The sequence below is a fragment of the Cricetulus griseus genome, chromosome 2 (genome assembly GCF_003668045.3).
Source record: "Cricetulus griseus strain 17A/GY chromosome 2, alternate assembly CriGri-PICRH-1.0, whole genome shotgun sequence".
In the NCBI taxonomy this organism is placed as follows: domain Eukaryota; kingdom Metazoa; phylum Chordata; class Mammalia; order Rodentia; family Cricetidae; genus Cricetulus; species Cricetulus griseus.
The window spans coordinates 149,902,970-149,922,841 of NC_048595.1; the positions used below are offsets into that span (position 1 = coordinate 149,902,970).

General features: G+C 39.9%; 1 long non-coding RNA gene across 2 annotated transcripts in view; it reads right to left on the reverse strand.

The window, feature by feature from the left end:
• Positions 1-19,639, reverse strand: part of LOC118238228 — a 65,413-nt gene extending 45,774 nt beyond the window's left edge. For both annotated transcript variants that reach the window (XR_004767999.1, XR_004767997.1), the window contains exon 1: positions 19,580-19,639. This is a non-coding gene — a long non-coding RNA (uncharacterized LOC118238228). The remainder of the gene's footprint in view (positions 1-19,579) is intronic.
• Between the last annotated feature and the right edge of the window lie 233 nt (positions 19,640-19,872).

Consider the following 19,872-nt stretch of genomic DNA (forward strand, 5'->3'; position numbering starts at 1 on the left):
CATAAGCTACCATATATATGTTACATATATGTTACAAGGCACGGGGCTTAAAATTAAGAGTGTGCCACAAACACAAAAGGATGAAAATCATGGGTACAGGAAATCAGTTCCAAATTGCTTAAGATAATGCAATGAGCTCCTTTCGCCTGGACTCCAACTTTCCTTCCAGCCTCCATTCCCATACTTCCCCTTAGGTCATGGGGACCACAATTTTTTCTTTGACAAAGCCAGTTTTTCTGTCTCTGGGACTTTGCATGCAGAGGAAACACCGGTTCTTTTGTTGTCTGCATGCTTTTATCAAGACCCACTTACAACAGTGTCTCCTCTGGTGTTTCCTCTAACTCCTCCAGGGGAAGGTGTTTGTTCCCACAGCTCTTCGTGTCTTCATTACAGTGTTTGCCCTCAGATGTTGCTCTCATTGTTTCACACTTATCTCGGAGTCCTTGTTGGCAGCATGTCTGGTTCCCAGGAGCACAGATTTCACTTTGTTCATCTCTGCATTTTCCAACTCCTCAGAAATGATATGCCCTTGATAAACATTTGTGGGATTGTTTGGGTTTTTTCCCTGTGTTTCAGGCCACCCATAGCCTATTGCTTATTAGATTTCCAAAAATTATCTCTCTTCTGTAAACCAATCTAAAATACTTGCTGTTGTTCAAATATGATTTAGCCTTTCCAATCTCCCATCCAATTACCTACCACCCAGTCCTGCTTAGCTTCCACAATCAGATAATAGTAAGCACATCTGGGAATGTTTGGCTATAGAGAACTATTCTACCTCTACCCATGATTCACATGATCCAAAGGATTCTTTTTATGTGTATATGTGTATGTATATGTGCATCCATGTGTGTGCACATGTGTGGGAGGGTGCACATGCAAAAGTGTGTACGTGTAACAGCTAGAAGTTGTATCCAGTCTTTCTCTGTCCCACCAGCCAGCTCCCAAATAATGACATGAAGATTTATTATTAATTATGAAGGCTCAGCCTTAACTTAGGCTTGTCACACTAACTCTTATAACTAAAATAAACCCATATTTTTATTCATATATGTTCTACCATGTGACTTTTACCTCTCTCCCTATCCCATTTTGTGTGTCTGAATCCTTCCACATCTGCCTGGCTTCCCTGTCTCTCTTCTTCCCAGAGTCCTCTCTGTGCCTGGAAGTTCCATCTCTACCTTCTGTTACCTATTGGCCATTTAGCTCTTTATTAAACCATTCAGAAGGTGCCTTGGCAAAGACATATCTTCACAGTGTACAGCTTATTCTACAACAAGAAGCCAACCTGAGGGTCATTCTCACAGGCATTGTTCCTCAGGTGCCACCCTCCATGGTTTTCTAAGACAGGGTCTTTCAGCCGGGAGCTTGCTAAGTGGACTAGGCTGACTGCCCCAGTACTGCAATTTCTTTTCATGTGGCTTCAATCCTAGTGATTGGGTGGCAAGCACTTTACAAACCTCAGCCTCCAAAGGAGTCCTTTGTTTAGGACACTCACCATCCCTCAAAGATAGGCATCTGCTGTCCCTGATGACCCACTCCAAATCCAGCTCTTTCCAAAAGTCACCCCCCCCCATGCCCAGACAAGGTATTCTTCTCTGAAATCTTATATTTTAGTCATACAGTTCTCAAGACGATGGCACAACTACTCTGGATTGTAGTCATTTGAGTACAGTTACTTCCTTGCAAGGTAATAATCCTCCTCAGACAGGAATGATGCCTTATTAATCTTCCTCTCTCTCCCTATGCCTGGATAGTACATCATGCATAAAAGTATGCACTTTCCCCCTTTCATTAGTGAATGAGATGATGCAGATGTCCGCTATAATCTGTTCACTGCATTTTATTTACATTCAGCCACACACAATAAAACTAAAGAATGTTTTATGCAATACAGTAGTCCCACCACTTTCTTGGTACATTATGCACTTGTCATTCTGTGTAGAGAACTTTTGTATCACATGCTCCACACAAATGCACACCTGCCTATTTCATGAGATAGAATTTCAAGACCCTGCATTGATATTGCCATTCTACTCTGAAATGTGAAAATGACAACTTAGAAAGCAGTATAACATTACATCCTAGTGTAAGTAAACTCTTTTCCCTCTTACAGGCAAAAATAATTTCTCCTCTTTGCTTTAGCTCACATATCTATTATGGCAACTGTTTCAATGGTTTCATAATTAGATGTTTTCACATTTATCTCCCCTGCCAGAATTGAACTTCTCAAGGCTAAGAATTAAAGATGATCAGGCTATAATAATTAGTGAGCGTATGTAAATATATTGCTTAGTCTATTTATGCTTACATATTTTATGCATAAAACTTATGTAAATATCTTGCAGGGTAATATTCCTGTAACTATTACTGAAAGGACGAGAGGAGTTCCTAAAGGCTTAATACTTTTATCCTAAAAGTTATTTATAAAATGACTAGAAAGAGAAAAATAATTAAAGATAAAGAAACTTGTCTGCGAATTAATAATTGTAAGTTAATATAAAATACTTAGAAAGCAATAATGAAAGCTCCACTATGATTCAATTTCCATGGAGCTCTTTAGTTTGGTCTTAATGGTCTATAGCTTGATATTATTTAATCACTGTAGTAACACTGATCTTCTATAAAATTTAAAGCAGTGTTTCTCAAACTTGAAAAATGTAATAATCCTCCAAATTCACAAACTTACCCAAATTAGTGTCTATGCACCAGTATCTAAATACATAAAAAAAAGTTAAGGAAATCCAGGCATGGTAATATACACCTTCAATCCCAGCACTTGGGAGGCACACATAGGCATATATCTGTGAGTTAGAAGCCAGTCTGGATGTCAGAAAAAGTCCCAGGCCAGACAGGGCTACAGTAAGACTCTTTTCCCAACAATGCAAAACAAACCTAAGGAAAACTACAAATATCTTATGCTTGTGGTCTCAAAGAATTTTGAATTCAAAATAAAAATTTAAATTATAATCAAATAAAATGATAAAATGAATGAAATGCCAATTCACATTGATGTGATGGATTAAGACCTTTTGATGAAACCAAATCACCATCTTCATTGAGACTATGGTACCCACATTTAATGTGGGCTCTCTTGTGTTCTTGGTGTCCCCATGGTCTAAGTGTGTCTTATTCTCAAAAATTACTGCACACTTGCACTGCTTTCTCTATTCAGGCATTAAATCATTTGTTTCCTACCCTTTTTAAAAAAATCTTCAAGTGGCCTTTATTTGCCCATCTGACATTTCTATCAAAATGCCAGGGAGCTGGAGTTAGATGCAGTTCAACACAAGAGAGGTAAATGGACACACAGAAGCAGTTAAAAATGAACTTATTTCCCCATTAAAAAACTGACCCTCATTCACCAGCAATCTGTCCCAGTTCAACCTTACAGTGCTTCAATACCCTGTTTGCTTCATAATTCAGAAAAGCATGTATAAGTGTGTAAGTCCACCCTGGCTTTTACTACTTCACATCACTTGGCTCTCACTTAACACTTAAATTCAGCCCCAATGTTTATTATCTCCTCCCCTCTGTTGTTTTGGGTTATTGCTTACTCTTCTTTTACCAAACTCTTGGGCCATCATTAATCTATTAATTTTGGAACTCTTAGTTTTTTAATGTAACTATTTAGACTATAAAGTTTTCTCTTGGGACTTCCTTCATTGTGTCCCATAGATTTTTATTATATTGTGTAGACTCAAGTACACAGACAACAGAATCATCTTAGTAGATGCAAAAAGGACCTTTGATAAAATCCAATACCTCTTCTTGATAAAAGTCCTAGAGAAAAATAAGGAGACAGGGGACATATCTCAGCATAATAAAGGTGCTATACAGAAGCCCGTACCCACCATCATCTCAGAGAAAAATCTGAAGCATTTACATCAAAATCAAGACCAAGGCAAGGATGTCCAGTCTTTCTAATCATGTACTTGAAGTCTTACCTGGGACTACAAAACAAGTGACAGAGATAAAGAGCATAAAAATAGTACAGAAAAAATCAAAGTATCTCTATTTGTCCATGATATGATTCTATACATAAAAGACCACAAAGACACCACCAGAAAACTCCTATAGCTGATAAACACATCCAGCAAAGTAGAAAGATACAAAATTAACACCTACAAATAAGGAACCTTCAAACAAACCAATAACAAATATGCTGAGAGAGAAATCAGAAAAACAATTCCATTTACAGTAGCCTCAAAATAAAATAAAATACTTTGGAATAAATCTAGCCAAGTAAGTGAAAGACTATACAGTGGAAACTTTAAGATACTGAATAAAGAAATCAAGGAAGGATCAAGAAAATGGAAAGACTTCCCATACTCATGCTTTGGTAGGATTATTACTGTAAAAAGTAGCCATCCTATCAAATACAATCTATAGATTCAATGCAATATCCATCATAATTTCAATGAAATTCTTAAAAGAATTATAAAATAATCTTAAAATCTATATGAAAACACAAAAGACCTGGGATAGCCAAAACAACACTGAACAATAAAAACACAAGTAGAGGTATCACCATCCTGATTACAAGTTATGCTACAGAGCTATGGTAATAAAAACATCATGGTACTGACATAAAATAGACATGTTGATCCATAGAATAGATTTTAGGACCTATACAAAAGCTCACATTCCTACAACCACTGGATTTTTTTTCACAAAGGGGCCAAAAATACACAATGGAGAAAAGACAGCATCTTCAATGATGCTAGTCAAACTATATAGTTACGTGAAGAAGAATGAAACTTGATATTTATTTTTTACCCTATATAAAACTCAATATAAGCCCTGATTGCCTGAATCTAATAGAGAAGAAATAGGAAATATGATTCAACTGAGAGGCACATGAAAAGACTTTCTGAAGTAGTGCAGGTATTAAGACCAACAATTGACAAATGGGGCCTCATGAAACTAAAAGGCTTCTGTACAGCAAAGGACACCATCATTCAAGTGAAGAGGCAGCCTACATAGTGGGAAGAAAATTTTTACCAGCTATGCAGCTGACAAACGGTTGGTATCTAGAGTCTATGAAAAACTCAAAAAAACAAACCACCAAGAGAATGAAAATTCCAATTAAAAATGGGGACATGGAACCAGAGAGTTCTCAAAACAAGAAATACAAATGACTGAAAAATGCTTAAAAAGTGTTCAATATCCTTAGCTATCTAGAAAGTGTAAATTTAAACTTCTTTAGAATTTCATCTTACCCAGTTCAGAATGAATAAAATAAAAACAACAAAAGAAAAATACTTATTCACTGTTGGTGGGAGTGCAAATTGGACAACCCCTAGGGAGATCAGTGTAGCTGTGTTGTAAAATAATCTTTTTGTACACTCTAAAGATGTATCACTCTGATAGGTTTAATAAAATGCTAGATGGCCAATATCTAGGCAGAATATCCAGGCACAGGACTCTGGGAAGAAGAAGGGCAGAGACCTGAAATTCAGAGCCAGCAGGATGGACATTATGGCAATGATGTAATAAAGCACGAGGCAGAATATAATAGAAATGGGTTGATTTAAGTTAAAAGGACTAGTCTCTGTGTTATGATTTGAAAGCTGGCTGGAAGGACAGAGAAAGATTCACTACATAGGTGTTCTTCAAAACTCAGGAAATAGGTCTACCATATCTAGCTATACTACTCCTAAGCATATTCACAAAGGACTCTACATCCTACTACAGAGACACCTGCTCATCCATGTTCATTGCTGCTCTATTCACAATAGTAAAGAAATGGGAACAGCCTAGATGTTCATTAACTGTTGAAAAGATAATAAAAATGTGGTATGTTTAACATTGAAATATTATCCAGCTATAATAAAAATGAAATTGTTAAATGGATGGAGCTAGAAATAATCATTCTGAGTGAGGCAACTCAGGCCAACAAAGACAAATGACCCATGTTCTCTCTCATATGTGGAATCTAGTTTTAAAACTTTACATAAGTTTATTAAGTTACAGTGTCCATATATGGTGGTTTGAATGAGAATAGGCTCATATGTCTGAATACTCAGTCCCCAGTTTGTGGAACTGTTTGAGAAGGATTTGAAGGTGTGGCCTTGTTGAAGGAGATGTGGCACTGTGGACAGACTGTGAAGTTTCAAATGCCCATGCCATTATTTCTTTCTGCATTGTCCTTGTGGGTCATAATGTAAGCTCTTAGCTGTTGCTCCAGTGCTATGTCTGCCTGCCTGCTCCCCACCATAATGGTCAGAAACTCTGGAAATGTAAGGCCCCATTAAACTTTTTTCTATGATTTATCTTGGTCATGGTATCTTAGCACAGCAACATTAAAGTAACTAAGACATGATAGAAGTCAGGAAACTAGTAAGGAGCCATGGGGGGAAGTTTCAAGGGAGAAAAGATACATCGCAGGTGGTATGAAGGGGAAAGGAAAATAATGGAACAGAAGGGGTAGACAGAGATGGGGGAAAGAGGGCAGAGTAGAGGAGGGAATATGGGGAGAGATCCCTAATGCTAAAGAACATATGGAAACATACGGCTACATAAACTTCCTAAAATACATACATATACAAAAGGGGTTTGCCTCTTCCAGACATGATAGGTTATCAAGTAAAAAGCCCAGTGCCGGGTATGGGCTAACTCTTCTTTGGTTGTTGGCCAGTGGGTTCCCATAGACTGCTTCCTAAACTTCACAAGTTTTTTTCCATTGCCCTGGTTACCCTCTAGAACTTGATTATAAGACCCTGTTGTTCAAGACATGGAAAAATCAAACCAGTACTTCCTGGAAGCGTCATCCCTGCTGGCTAGCCTTCACAGCATTTGGAGGTTCTATGTGTACTACCAGGGGAGAAAGGTAATTAACAATCTTACCAAGCTGTGAATCCTGTGAGTTACAGCAATGCAAGACGTGCCCACTGGTGCAATAGTGGCATGAGTGTTAGGGGGAATAACAATTACTTTCTGGCTGGTTTTAAAGCCTACTCCACAATACAAAACTTGTGCCTTGTAGCATTAACTGGGCCAGACTGTACCTAGCTAGGTCATAGGCCATAGGGGCAAGTCTAATATCATTATTCTGCCAAATGGACACAATATCAAACTGCCTCCTTGTTCTTATATTTATACCTACAGATTAGTGTCTCTCTTAACCTGAGTCAGAGAAGATTCTTTTTCCAGTAGATGGAGATTGATACAGAAATCCACAACTGGTCAACCTGAAGAAAATTAAACAGTGGAGTGTTTACTGTAAACGTACATTTCCTGTCCTGATTGCCTGGTCATAAATAACCAACTCAGAGGCTGAATATGAATTATAAATGCTCAGCCTGCAGCTCAGGCTTATTACCATCTAGCTCTTACAACTTAAATGTACTCATTTCTAGTAATCTATGTATTGTCACGTGGCTCATGGATTTACCTGTCCTCTAGCATGTCTTGCTTCCTGGCCAGCTGGCTGGCATCTCTCCAACTCCACTCTCCTCTCCATCATTCTCAGTTTGGCTTTCCTGCCTAACTTCCTGGCCAACTACCAGCCTGTCAGCTTTTTATTAACCAATGAGAGTATACATGTTCATAGTGTGGAAAAGAATTCTTCCACAGCAGTTCACCTGTAAAATAGGACATCTATCTCACACCTCATCCTACCAAGTTTCAGAGATCACCATGGAAGAAATATGTGATATTTGTAAGATCCAAAGATATTTTGGACATCTACTCCAAAACATATATTTGCCAGACATGAAAGCACAGTTGCACACATGAACTCACAGCAGCTGTGCCTGCATGCACAAAATCAAGCTAACCAAAATCTCAGCAAAGATAAGGTAGGGGCGCATGAAGTTCCACCCCTAGCTAGCTAAAGAACTAATTGATGGCTGCTGGGGAAGAGTCAGTTTTATTCAAAGATGTGGCCCCTGTGAGTTTATCAGTGTTCCAATAGATGCTCCTACACCCATACACATACAAGCAGCACTAAGTGGACTCTAAGTTTGAAGCACATGAAGTTAAGAGTGAAAATCATGGTGGTAATTAGGCAAGAATTGGGGAGTAGAGATTGGGGTATACCTTATCAAAATACATTACATGCATGTTTTAAATGGCCAAACAATAAAAGTAAACTGGTAAGTGGTAAGTGTGTAGCATCCTTAGTAAGAGCCTGTGTTCCTTCTATTTTGTATAGCTTCACTCTCTCCTGTCATTCTCCACTACTTACTCACTCTTCCTCCTTTTAATTCCCATGTTTACCTGTCCTCTCTTCCATCTTTCATATTTCTCCTCATTTTTGTCAACTCTTCTCTAACTGAACATTGCACAAAACTGAAATTTATTTCTGAATTATTTTATATATCTTTGACTTTTTATTCTGCATAGATTAGTAGCTTTTCCACCTTTCATGATATGTAAGATCACAAGATCTCACATCAGAGATCCATTCTTACAGGCTTTGCCCTAGTTTCCCAATTTCAACGAATACTTCTCTGAGAATAGATTTTTTTTAACTATACACACACATGTGCTCTCTCTATCTGTCTGTCTCTCTGTCTGTCTCTCTGTCTGTCTCTGTCTCTGTCTCTGTTTCTCTCTCTCTCTCTCTCTCTCTCTCTCTCTCTCTCTCTCTCTCTCTCTCTCTCTCTCACACACACACACACACACACACACACACAAAAAAAAAAAAAAAAAAAAACAAGGTCCTGAAATTTCCATTTTCATATCACCTTATCTGGACATGGTGACATGCCTGTAATCCCAGAGCTCAATTGATGGATGAAGGAAGATCAATAGTTAAGGGTCATCTTTGGCTAGATAGTGAGTTCTAGCCCAGCCTACGCTGTCTCAAAACACAAACAATAACTCTTACATATGACAAAATCTTTCCTCTTAAGACAGGCCTATGTTCTACATACTAGAAAAATGTGTCTCATTTCTACACATACCCCAGCTCAGTTTCAGACACAAAAGCTCCCTTGATGGTTTTCAAGGTCCAAGAAATACTCATCTTTTCTCCCTTTCTCCAAATCACAAAGACGGAGAGGCCAGGCTCCCTCTGAAGGGAGGAATGCTGTCTGCTTGAACTGATAGTAGTGATTGACATTCTCATTTTCTTTAATGTGACTGCAGAGAAGTGGGGTTGATGATCCTGTGTGGCAAAACAATATGTAGAGGCGATTTCTGAAATGTTTTGACTATTGTCAGCATCAGTGAGTTGAAAGTACAGCCCGCCAAGCCTATCTCTTTGAAGGACAGTGGTGGTAGCTTGTTTTTTTAATGACTCCTTTTGATGGACTTATATCAGATGTTGTCCCTTTGTAAGGCTTTCTTTGATCCCTTTTGTCAAAACCCGTTGTTCTCACCTCTCCATTTCCATAATTATGCCTCTGTTGAATAATTGTCTCACCACTTCATATTGTCATTAGGTATTTAAAACTCAAGATGGACTTGGTGGTATAAGCCTTTAATCCTAACTACTATAGAGATTGAGGCAGGGGAATCCAGGTTCAGGTTCAAGGTCAACGTGGATTGTGGAGTCAGTTCAGTGCCAGACTGGGTAATTCCCTGAGTTAATGTCTCAGATGAAACATAAAAAACAAAAACAAAGCTGGGCCTGGTGGTGTTCTCCTTTAATCTCAGCCATTGAGAGGCAGAGGCAGGAGGATCTCAGTGAGCTCTAGGTCAGCCTGGTCTACATAGTGAGTTCCAGGGCAATCATTGCTATATAATGAGACCCTGTCTTAAAAACTGTGAGTTAAGTCCACCAGAGAACACACTTAAACACTGTTAGAGCCAAATAGGGTTGTATTGTGGGCCAGCAGCTGCATGGGGAACTTGCCCAAATCATGTAGCCCAAACCTCACTGTTCTTACTCTTTCATGCACAAAAACCACATCCTATTTGATATACTTCAGTCAGCAAGAACAGTTAGCAAAAAGTGAAACTACAGAAACCAAAAGGCAAGATTGGTGTATTTAAGGACATTCCTGGATCCTGGAACTATGGACTAGGTCTTTAAAGGATTATATCTTTGCTCCTGTCTTGGCAGGTATTGGAGCCTGTGTGCTGGGTTTTAAGGTCAGAATGGTGCTTCCAACATGGCATCAGTTGTGCTAAGGTCTAGGGGCCTGTTACAAAACAACACAAGTACAAGGGAAGATTGGGGATATAACTCAGTGGTATGGGGATTTTGCCAAAATGCATTAGACCCTAGATTTAATTCAAGCACAGAGAAAAAAGTAAACTTGACACAAGCTAAAGCTATCTGAGAAGAGGGAACCACACTGAGAAGAGGGGAAATAACTACATAAGATGGGCTTGTGGGCAAGCCTGTGAGGTATTTCCTTGATTAATGATTGATGGCCATTGTGGATGGCGCCATCCCCAGGGCAGGTGGTCTTGGAGTGTATAAGAAAGCAGTTTGAACAAGCCAGTAAGCAGTGTTCCTCTGTGGCCTCTGCTTCAGTTCCTGCCTCCAGGTTCCTGCCTTGGGTTTGCCCTGACTTGACTCAGTGATGGAGAGTAACTTGAGAGTGCTAAGATGAAATAAATCCTTTTCATCTCCTAGTTATCTTTGGTCATAAGTGTTTTACCACAGCAATAGAAAACTTGATTAAGATAGTTAGACTAAAAAACTGCTTGGTTATTATTTTGACCCCAATGAGAGTTGATAGTCAATATCACATGATCTTGAAAACTAGCTATGTGTCTGTGGCAGCTGGGAAGTTGCGCTTTCAAAACATAATTCACAGCTTTCCTTTTCTTTTCTTTTCTTTTCTTTTCTTGCCTTTCTTTCTTTTCTTTTTTCTTTTTCTTTTTCTGAAACAGGGTCTTCCTATCAACTCAGGCAGGCTTTAAATTCAATCCTGTTTCAGCCCTCAGAGCCCTCAAACAACAGGAGTGTTCTACCATGCCTGGCATGGATTTTTTTTTTTTTAATGTATTTATATCACCTAAAGGCAATCTGTGCTGGATAGTTTTATGTCAACTTTACACAAGCTAGAATTGTCTGAAAGGAGGGAACCACAGATGAGAAAATGCCTTCATAAGGTCCAGCTGTAGGGCACTTTCTTAATTAGTGATTTATCTGGGAAGGCCCAGCCCATTGTTGGTGGTGCCACCCCTGAGCTGGAGGTCCTAAGTTCTATAAGAAAACCAGGCTGAGCAAACCTTGGAGAGCAAGCCAGTAGAAGAACCCTTCCATGTCCTCTGCATCAGCTCTTGCCTCCAGGTCCCTGGCCCATTTGAGTTCCTGTCCTGATTTCCTTCTATGATGAACTGTGATACAGAAGTGTAAACTAAATAAACCCTTTCCTTCCCAACTCACTTTTGGGTCATGGTGTTTTGTTGCAGCAATAGAAACCTTAACTAAGGCACTATCTTTGGAAATCTGCGACCAATGGTATATGTGGAAGTATTTTAAAATTTTGGTTAATTGTTAACTTGGTTGCACCAATCCCCCAGAAATACTGGGTGGTGGTGGCACACGCCTTTAATCCCAGCACTCAGGAGGCAGAGGCAGGTGAATCACTGAGTTGGAGACCAGCCTAGTCCTGGATACCCAGGACTACACAGAGAAACCCTGTCTCAAAAAATGAAAAGAAAAACAAAAACATCACCCAGAAAAATGATTAAAATGCTCCAGGGATGTCTGTGAGGTACTTCCGGAGATAATTAGATCTTGGGGACACTGACCTAAGGGTGATTAAATCTATTGATGGAGTTGATGTCTGAACGGATGGGAAATGACAGAACTGTGGAAGGCGAGCATCAAGGAGGAAATGAGTTACTGGGACACGCCCTAGTCTTTTCTTTCTGCCTTGATTCAAGAAATTCTGCCACTCTGAAGCCAAGAAGAAAATAAATCCTTCCTCTTTCAGTTGTTTCTGTCCGGCATCTGGTTGCAGTGACAATAAGACTGATCTACACACAATCTATTCTATAAATATGAGCAGCTGTTTATTTTTTATTTTTTATTAGAAACAAGCTTGTTTTACATGTCAGTCCTAGTTCCCTCTCCCTCCCCTGCTCCCCTGCTCCCCACCCCCTATCCCAGCCCCTTTCTGCTCTCACCAGGGAGAGTGATGCCTTCCATGGGGGATCTTCAAAGTCTGTCATATCATTTGGACGGGGCCTAGTCCCCCCCCCCCAGTGTGTGTCTAGGCTGAGAGAGCATCCCTCTACCCAAAGTCCATTCATATACTAGAGATAAATACTGATCCACTACTAGAACAGCTGTTTTTTTGAGGATGGGATGAGCAAAGGACCCACAGAGAAGACAAGGTCTACGTGTGTTTCTGTCAAACATGACTATTTCAAATAAAACATAGGGTAGGGAAAGTCCATTGCCATGAGACTCCATTAAAATCAGAATTCATCTTTGGGATCATATGAGCTGAACTATATACTTGCTTTTCTGAAATATGGAATAACAAGGAAACAAGGGATTTTCAAATAATACGATAGCCTACATTTCTGCAATAACATGTCCATAGCTGTACTGAAACAAATTATAGGATGAAGGCAAGGGCCAGAATCTCCTTCACAAGCCCTCAGCTGAACAGAGGATTGTAGCTCATGTATCTGAAGGAAATAAAGCTGCTTAATGTTTAGAAATAGCTTTTTATTCATACTTTTCAGTTAACATAATCAGTAAGGTGTGTAGCTCTTTCAAAGTTTTTCTATGTGTCTGAGTGTTTGGCCTGTGTATATGTCTATGCATCACATACATGGCTGATGCCTATAGAAACCAGAAGAGGATGACCATTCCCTCCAAGCTGAAGTTATTGACAGTTGTAAGCTGGCCTGTGGGTACCAGGAATTGATCCCAAGGACATGGGGTCCTCTGCAAGACCAGCAAGTTCTCTTAACTACTGAGCCATGGCTCTAGGCCCTTGGCAGTTTATTTAAAAGTATTACAGATAGATCACCAGAGGATATAGGAGATATCAGCTGCTTTATAAAACAGTGACAGAAACTGTGTGAAAGATCATGAGTTTCAACAAGCAAAAATAAATAAGCTTCAGTTTTTGCAAGCCAGTAGAAAGACTGTTCCACATTCACAGAAGCCCACTGGTGTAAAACATAACACAAAATTTAAAACTCAAAGGGTGTCTTTGAATTTAACAAAAGAATCTCAGAAGAAAAAAAACGCAGACACTAGAAACCTAAACCAACATAGCTACAGTCAGAAAATTATACATTTTGGTCCTTTGACATTGGTCAGATGTGCTACTGTTACAGAATAGCTAATATGTAAGGGACTCAAAGCTTCCCCTCATGCTGGAAACTGAACAAAAGAATGACATGAATGTTGAGAGCTATACAGTGTTCCTTCCCAGAGCAAGTATTGCTGCTGGTTCATAAAATGGTAGCTGAGCTCAGATACATTCCATTACGGGTTGCTTTCCAATTATTCAGATGCTTTTCACTAGAACTTTTCAGGTCACACAAGCAGGATGACCCGAGTTCCAATCCTAGCACCCATGGAAAAGCAGATGCAACAGCATGTCTGTCACCCTAGCATCAGAGTATGACAAAGTGCCCTAGTTAGCTTTAGCTGTCAACTCGACACAGTTGAGAGTCATCAGAGAAGGGAGTCTCAATTAAGGGATTACCCAGGTCATACTGGCCGGTGGGCGTGTCTGTGAGGGATGGTACCAATTGTTAACTGATAGAGTAGGACCCTATCCACTTTGTATGGCACCATTCCCTAAGAAGGAGGTGGACCTGGAGTATATAAGAACGTTATCTAAACATGAACAAGCAAGTATCACTCCTTCATTTCTTCGTCAAGTTCCTGTTTGACCTCCTGCTCTGACTTCCCTTGATGATGGATCAACTTGTAAGCCAAAATAAACCCTTTCCTCCCTTAAGTTGCTTTTGTTCAGAGTATTTTATCATAGCAACAGATATGAAACCAGAAGACAGAGACAGGCAGATGCCTGAAGTCAGTCAGCCTAATGAATCAGTGAGCTCCAGGTTCCATGAGAAAGCCTCTCACACAAACTAAGGTGGTATGTGATTGAGGGAGACAGGTGGCATCAACATCTGGATTTTATATACAGGTACACACATGCACACACAGAGAGATATAATTGCACATAACCACGTGAACACAAATATCACACACACACACACAGAGTAAGAACACAGTCAGGAGCACTGTGAAAACCAATATTCAGTTGGAAGGGAACTGCACACTGGTTCCAAGAAAATGTTAAGGTTGAAGATATTGATTGATGCATGCAGGAAAAAGGAATGGTGGACTTTAATTTTAAAGGATGCTCACTGCATGGTGACACTTTTGTTTTCCATCATAAATTGTATAGAATAATATTTGAAACGTGCTGCAAAAGACTTGTGTAAAGTAGGCAAAATAAAACATCCACAACCCTTTATTATAAAAGTACCACAAAACAGTAAGGGAACATTTTAATGTTAGATTGTATTCTAATCTCATGTCAGGGAAACTTGTTTTTAATTACTCCAGTAGAAAAATTAGACTATGTAGGTAAGAAAAAAAAGTGAAAAAAATCACTAGTTTGTTATTCAGAGAAAAACAATATAGACATTTTTTGTTTATATACTTTCAGACTTTTTAAAAAAGTATACATACATTATACTGTAACTTTATCCTTCCCCTCCCCGTTACTATAATGTGACATTTTCCCGTGTTAACATATTCACATGCCATCATTTTAATGGTATCATAGGATTCCATTTAATGGCTATATTATAATTTACTTAACCAATTCTGCATTGACAGATGCCTAGATTGTTTTTTTATAAATGACTTTACTAAGCAATTTATTCTCCTTCCTACATCTACAATTATATTTTAAAGCATAAATTTTGTAAGTTATTCCTTCAGTGATAACTTTTTTTACTCTTGGGGAAAAGACCCAACTTTCTCAGGATGGCCTTCAAGACCCTTCCCTAAGAGGACTCTGATCCCTACCCAAAAACCTCCACCCCTCTTCATCTCCTTGACTGGCCTGAGTGTCAGTTGCCTTTTCCTGTGGTCAGATAAACCCACAGTGTTGTTTCTGTCACAATATTCCTCTCTCTATTGGCTAACCTTCTCACTACCTAGTTTCTGCACAAGACCTCTCTTTTTGGAAAAGCCTGCCCTGACCACTACTTACCTTGTCACCATTTTTCAGCTACTTCATGTCATATTGATGTCTGAAATAACACTTATTTTTCATTCTCTCTGTCTCTGTCTCTGTCTCTGTCTCTGTCTCTCTCTCTCTCTCTCTCTCTCTCTCTCTCTCTCTCTCTCTCTCTCTCTGGCACACACACACACACACATACACACACACACACCAGCTGCTCCTAAGACCCATGTACTCCGAGCACAGTGCCAGGCACATAAAATTCCATCAGATGTCAAATTTCCAGTTTCCTAATGACCTAGGAGTAAGTCAGCCTTTTTAAATCCTGAACAAATTCAGTGGCATCAAGGAAACCTCTTGTTCCCCGAAGGTTCGGACACTATGAGAGCCTTGCAGATAGCATCCTGAGATTTTCCTTGTGACCTTTGCCACAAATAATTATCAGTTCGGTTATTAGTCTGAGCATTTCTTTCTCCTCCAGGAGATGAAAACTTCTCCAGCGCCAGGATTGTATAAAGTCCCCGCTGTTCTCGAAGCTCCGGCAATAATGTTGGCATAGAATAAGCAGACACATAAAAAAGTACTTTTTGAGTAAAAGAAATACTAGTATCCTTCGGGCTGAAAGCACTCGAGTTTAAAAATAAACTATACGGAAGTGAGATTTGTATTTTCTTAACAGCTGGCTCCAGAATTCTTCTCGGGAACAGAAAAGCGACACGCCACACTTGGAGGAGTGAGTGCTTGAAGTTGACACGTGAAGGCAGCGAGGTAATGGGAGGGGTGGCCTGATGGTTTGCTTGACATGGGGAGAGAAATTTGGCCCCAGAGAGGAAGAAGGAGAGCGGAAATCAAGTTGAAGAGCTGAAAGCGGGGTAAGGTAGATGAGTGACTGAATTTTTTCCTTTTTAAATTAGTTTTTTAAGTTATCACACAGAAACAGGCTTCCCTGGGCTCGCTGGGTGGCGGTGGCATACTCCTTTAGTCCTGATCTCTGTGAATTCCAGGCCAGCCTGGTCTACAGAGCGCTCACTGTCCAATCCGAGGTAAGGTGCGGACCAATCACAGTCGATAGGCTTCTGCATATAATTGGTTGCTCACGTGCAATAAAGCAGATGCTAAAATGGTCTCCAGAGTGGTTCTCGGCGCCCTTTATCGGCCTAAGACAATGCAGTCTTGTTGCGGGATGCCACAATAATGACCGCAGCACCACACTACTCTCCCTCCCCCACTCCTAATGAGCCCTCCCTCCTATTCCTGGTCCTACACTCATATAAAGCCACCCCCCTTTGTGTACATGTCATATTTGGAATTAGAATCTGCATATGATAGAAATTATGCCATGTTTACCCCATCCTATCACTGTCACCCCGGTCTTGCTCTGGACTCTCCCTGGCTTCTGTCCTTGGAAATACCATCAAAAGAATTCAGCAGAGACACACAAAATGCAGTGTAGCGGATACATAGAAATTATCACGGTGAAAAGAGGAGCTATCTCAAGAGGCGATCGTGGACAGTGGCCAAGGGCACCATTGTGCAGATCTACATTCTAGGATTTTCTACAACTGACAGCTTTTTCTGAGAAGCATTTTCCTTTCCAGGAGGTTGGCAGACAGGTCCATTTGGATTAAATGGATGAGACAATGGTATATCACTGTCGTCTGTCAGCAGGTCTTGATAGATAGAAATTTTATAAGGTTTAGATAGTTATCTATTAATGAACTTTCAGGCAGTTCAGAGTGTTATGTCTCCACCCAGAAATATGTCTCAGATCACATCCTTCGACCAGCAGTCAGAAACCTGCAGCTTCATTTCCTGGTTTTACAGGCTGCTTGACCATGAGGAAGGAGTCGACTCTCAGGGCCTTTCAAGCCTGTAAAAAATCTAGCTCCCCGGCATCAGCCTCCCTCAACTTCCTCCCTCCACATAGTACCTCTTCTGCTTCCACATCATGAATGCTATTAATCCAGACACTGGCTATGAGAAAAAAGCATGCAAAACTTGTCTTTCTGTGTCTGGCTTATTTCACTTAACATGTTGATTTTCAGTTTTACCTATTTTCCTGTGTGCAAGCAAACAGGAAAGTGTTTTATGGCTGAGGAAAACACAAACACACACCATACCTCATGTTTTCTTCATTCATTGATCTGTTGGTGGGCATCTAGGCTGTTTCTTGTTTAAGAAAAGTTCACATGGATTTCTAAAGTGGCCACCCCAGTCCACACTCCTACCAGCAATATTCCTCTTTCTCCACATCGCTGACAGCATTTGTGGATCTTTGTTCTCCTGTTAGTAGACATACTGACTAGGGAGAGCTGGAATCTCATAACAGTTTTAACTTGCATTTTCCTGGTGGCTAAGGATACTGAATAGTCTTTCTAGTGTTTATCGGCCATTTAGACTTTCGTTGTCTCTTGATAAATGTGTATTTGGTTCATTCACGGATTTATTGATAGAATGATCTCAATTTTTGGTGTTTTATTTTCAGTTATTTATGTATCCTAGATATTAACAGCCTGTCATTTTTACAGTTGGAAAGGATTTTTCTCCTATCCTGTGGGTTGTCTTTTTTGCTAATGATTATTTCCTTTGCTGTGCAGAAGGTTTTGTTTTCTCACACAGTTCTATCAGTTCTTGCAATTAAACCCCTGAGCTCTTGCAGTCATTTTAGAAGGTCTCTGCCTCTGCCATGTTTTGAAGTGTTTTCCTCCAGCAGTTTCAAGGCTTTGGGTCTTAAATTGAGGTCTTTGATCCATTCTGAATTTACTTTTCACAGGATTAGAGATGAAGACCTAGTTAGAAAACTTCCTTGAGAAAAATCACCATTTCCATGTCTTTCTCCCAAACCTTCAGCCAAGTCTACTCTTGTGTCCTGTGCAAACTGCCTGCTCAGTGTGTGTGTGTACACGTGAGAGCAAACAACAAAAGGACCTCAATACCGCATGAAGAAATAAAGACAAAAGAGTTAGAGCCAGAGGTGACTGTGAGAATGCAAACTGTCTGGAGATGCCTAGAAATTAGCCATAATAAGCCTTGGATTTAGAGTATGGGCTTTACTTTATCTAGACCTCAAAGGCTGAGTAGACAAATGAGTTTTTGCCTCAGAACACATTCATAATTGTGGATGATGGTACCTCTTACTCCCCACCCATCTGTTGCCTAATTGCTGATCATTTTTCACCTGTTGAAAATCTAGAATCTGGGATCTAAAAAAATGAGAAAAACTCCAAAGCTACACAGAGAAACCCTGTCTCAAAAAACCAAAAGAGAGAGAGAGAGAGAGAGAGAGAGAGAGAGAGAGAGAGAGAGAAATAGGAGTCATGGAAGAAAGATTGGAATGAGAGATCTGTCTACCTATCACCAGATTAGATAAAATTTGTCAAATTGTCTCTTCCTGCTTTGTTTTTTTTAAGAGATAATAGGAAGGAAGGGGTAGTGGCTTATCTTTATAATCCCTGCACTTAGGAAGACGAAGCCGGAGGATGACCTTGGGTTTTAAAGCCAGCCTGGGCTACAAAGTAAGGCCCTGATGGTTTTCTTCTTCCTTCCTACCTTCCTTCCTTCCTTCCTTCCTTCCTTCCTTCCTTCCTTCCTTCCTTCCATCTTTCCTTCCTTCCTTCTTCTTCCTTCCTTCCTTCCTTCCTTCCATGTGTGCATCTGAGAGATTTAAAGCAAATAGATGCTTTATAAATAATAATTATACCTCCCTTTGGAGTTATAATTAAGTCACACAAAATAAAATCCATCTAGTTTTCTTAATTGTATTTGACTACTCTGGTTTTGTTAGTCTGGAACCTCCTGAGAACTTGAAGGGTTTGTTGTTTTCCACTCCCTACCTGGAGAACAGACTGTGTGTCCAATCCTGTCAACAGCTGAGACGATGACTCACAAGTGACTAGCAGGGAGAAAAACACACCATTTTTTATATCTGTGTAATCTTAGAATGTCAGGAAGGGAGAAAAGAGTTGTCCAGTCACATATAAACCATGAAAATACATACATGCAAAATCCAATTTCTTCCTTTTCCAGAGACCATAACCAGCTGAAACTTGATTTGTTGCAAGTGTGAACAAATCCAGCTTCATTTCAGCCAGTAGCTGCTGCTCTCATGAATACCCTTAATTCTTCCAAGAAAGAAAGATTGTACTTTCTGGCTTGTTGGTGCATTCCTGAGTCATCACACAGTAATACTCACATTCTAACTCCATAGTTATCTGAATGGGGAAAAGGTCACCTTTAGTGAGACTCATATCCTCTTGTTGTATTCAAAGTACCCTTGTTAATTATTAGCTGAACTAAAAGTGGAGCCAGACTCCATTCCTGTTGCAGGTGGTTCTCTTGTCCCACCAGGTCCTGCCACTGCTTCAGCCCCAAATAAGCACACAAAGATTTATATTAATTATTAAATTGTTGGCTGATGGCTTGGGCTTCTTATTGGCTAACTCCCTCTTAATTATTCACCCATTTCTATTAGTCTATGTATTTCCACCTGGTCTTACCTTATCGGAGAAGGGTTGGGACCTGTTATTCCTTTGTTGTCTACATGGTGTCCCCTTCCGGCCTTCTCTGCCTATCTTTCCCAGAATTCTCCTCATCTCCTCATTTCCTCACCCCACCTATCTTCCTGCCTCTATCAGCCAAACAGTGTTTTATTCATCAACCAGTAAGAGAAACATATATACAGGACATCCCCCATCACATTTCTCATCTCATTTTAAATGAATGCAACAGCCATGTGTGTGTGTGTGTGTGTGTGTGTGTGTGTGTGTGTGTGTGTGTGTGTTTGCATGTG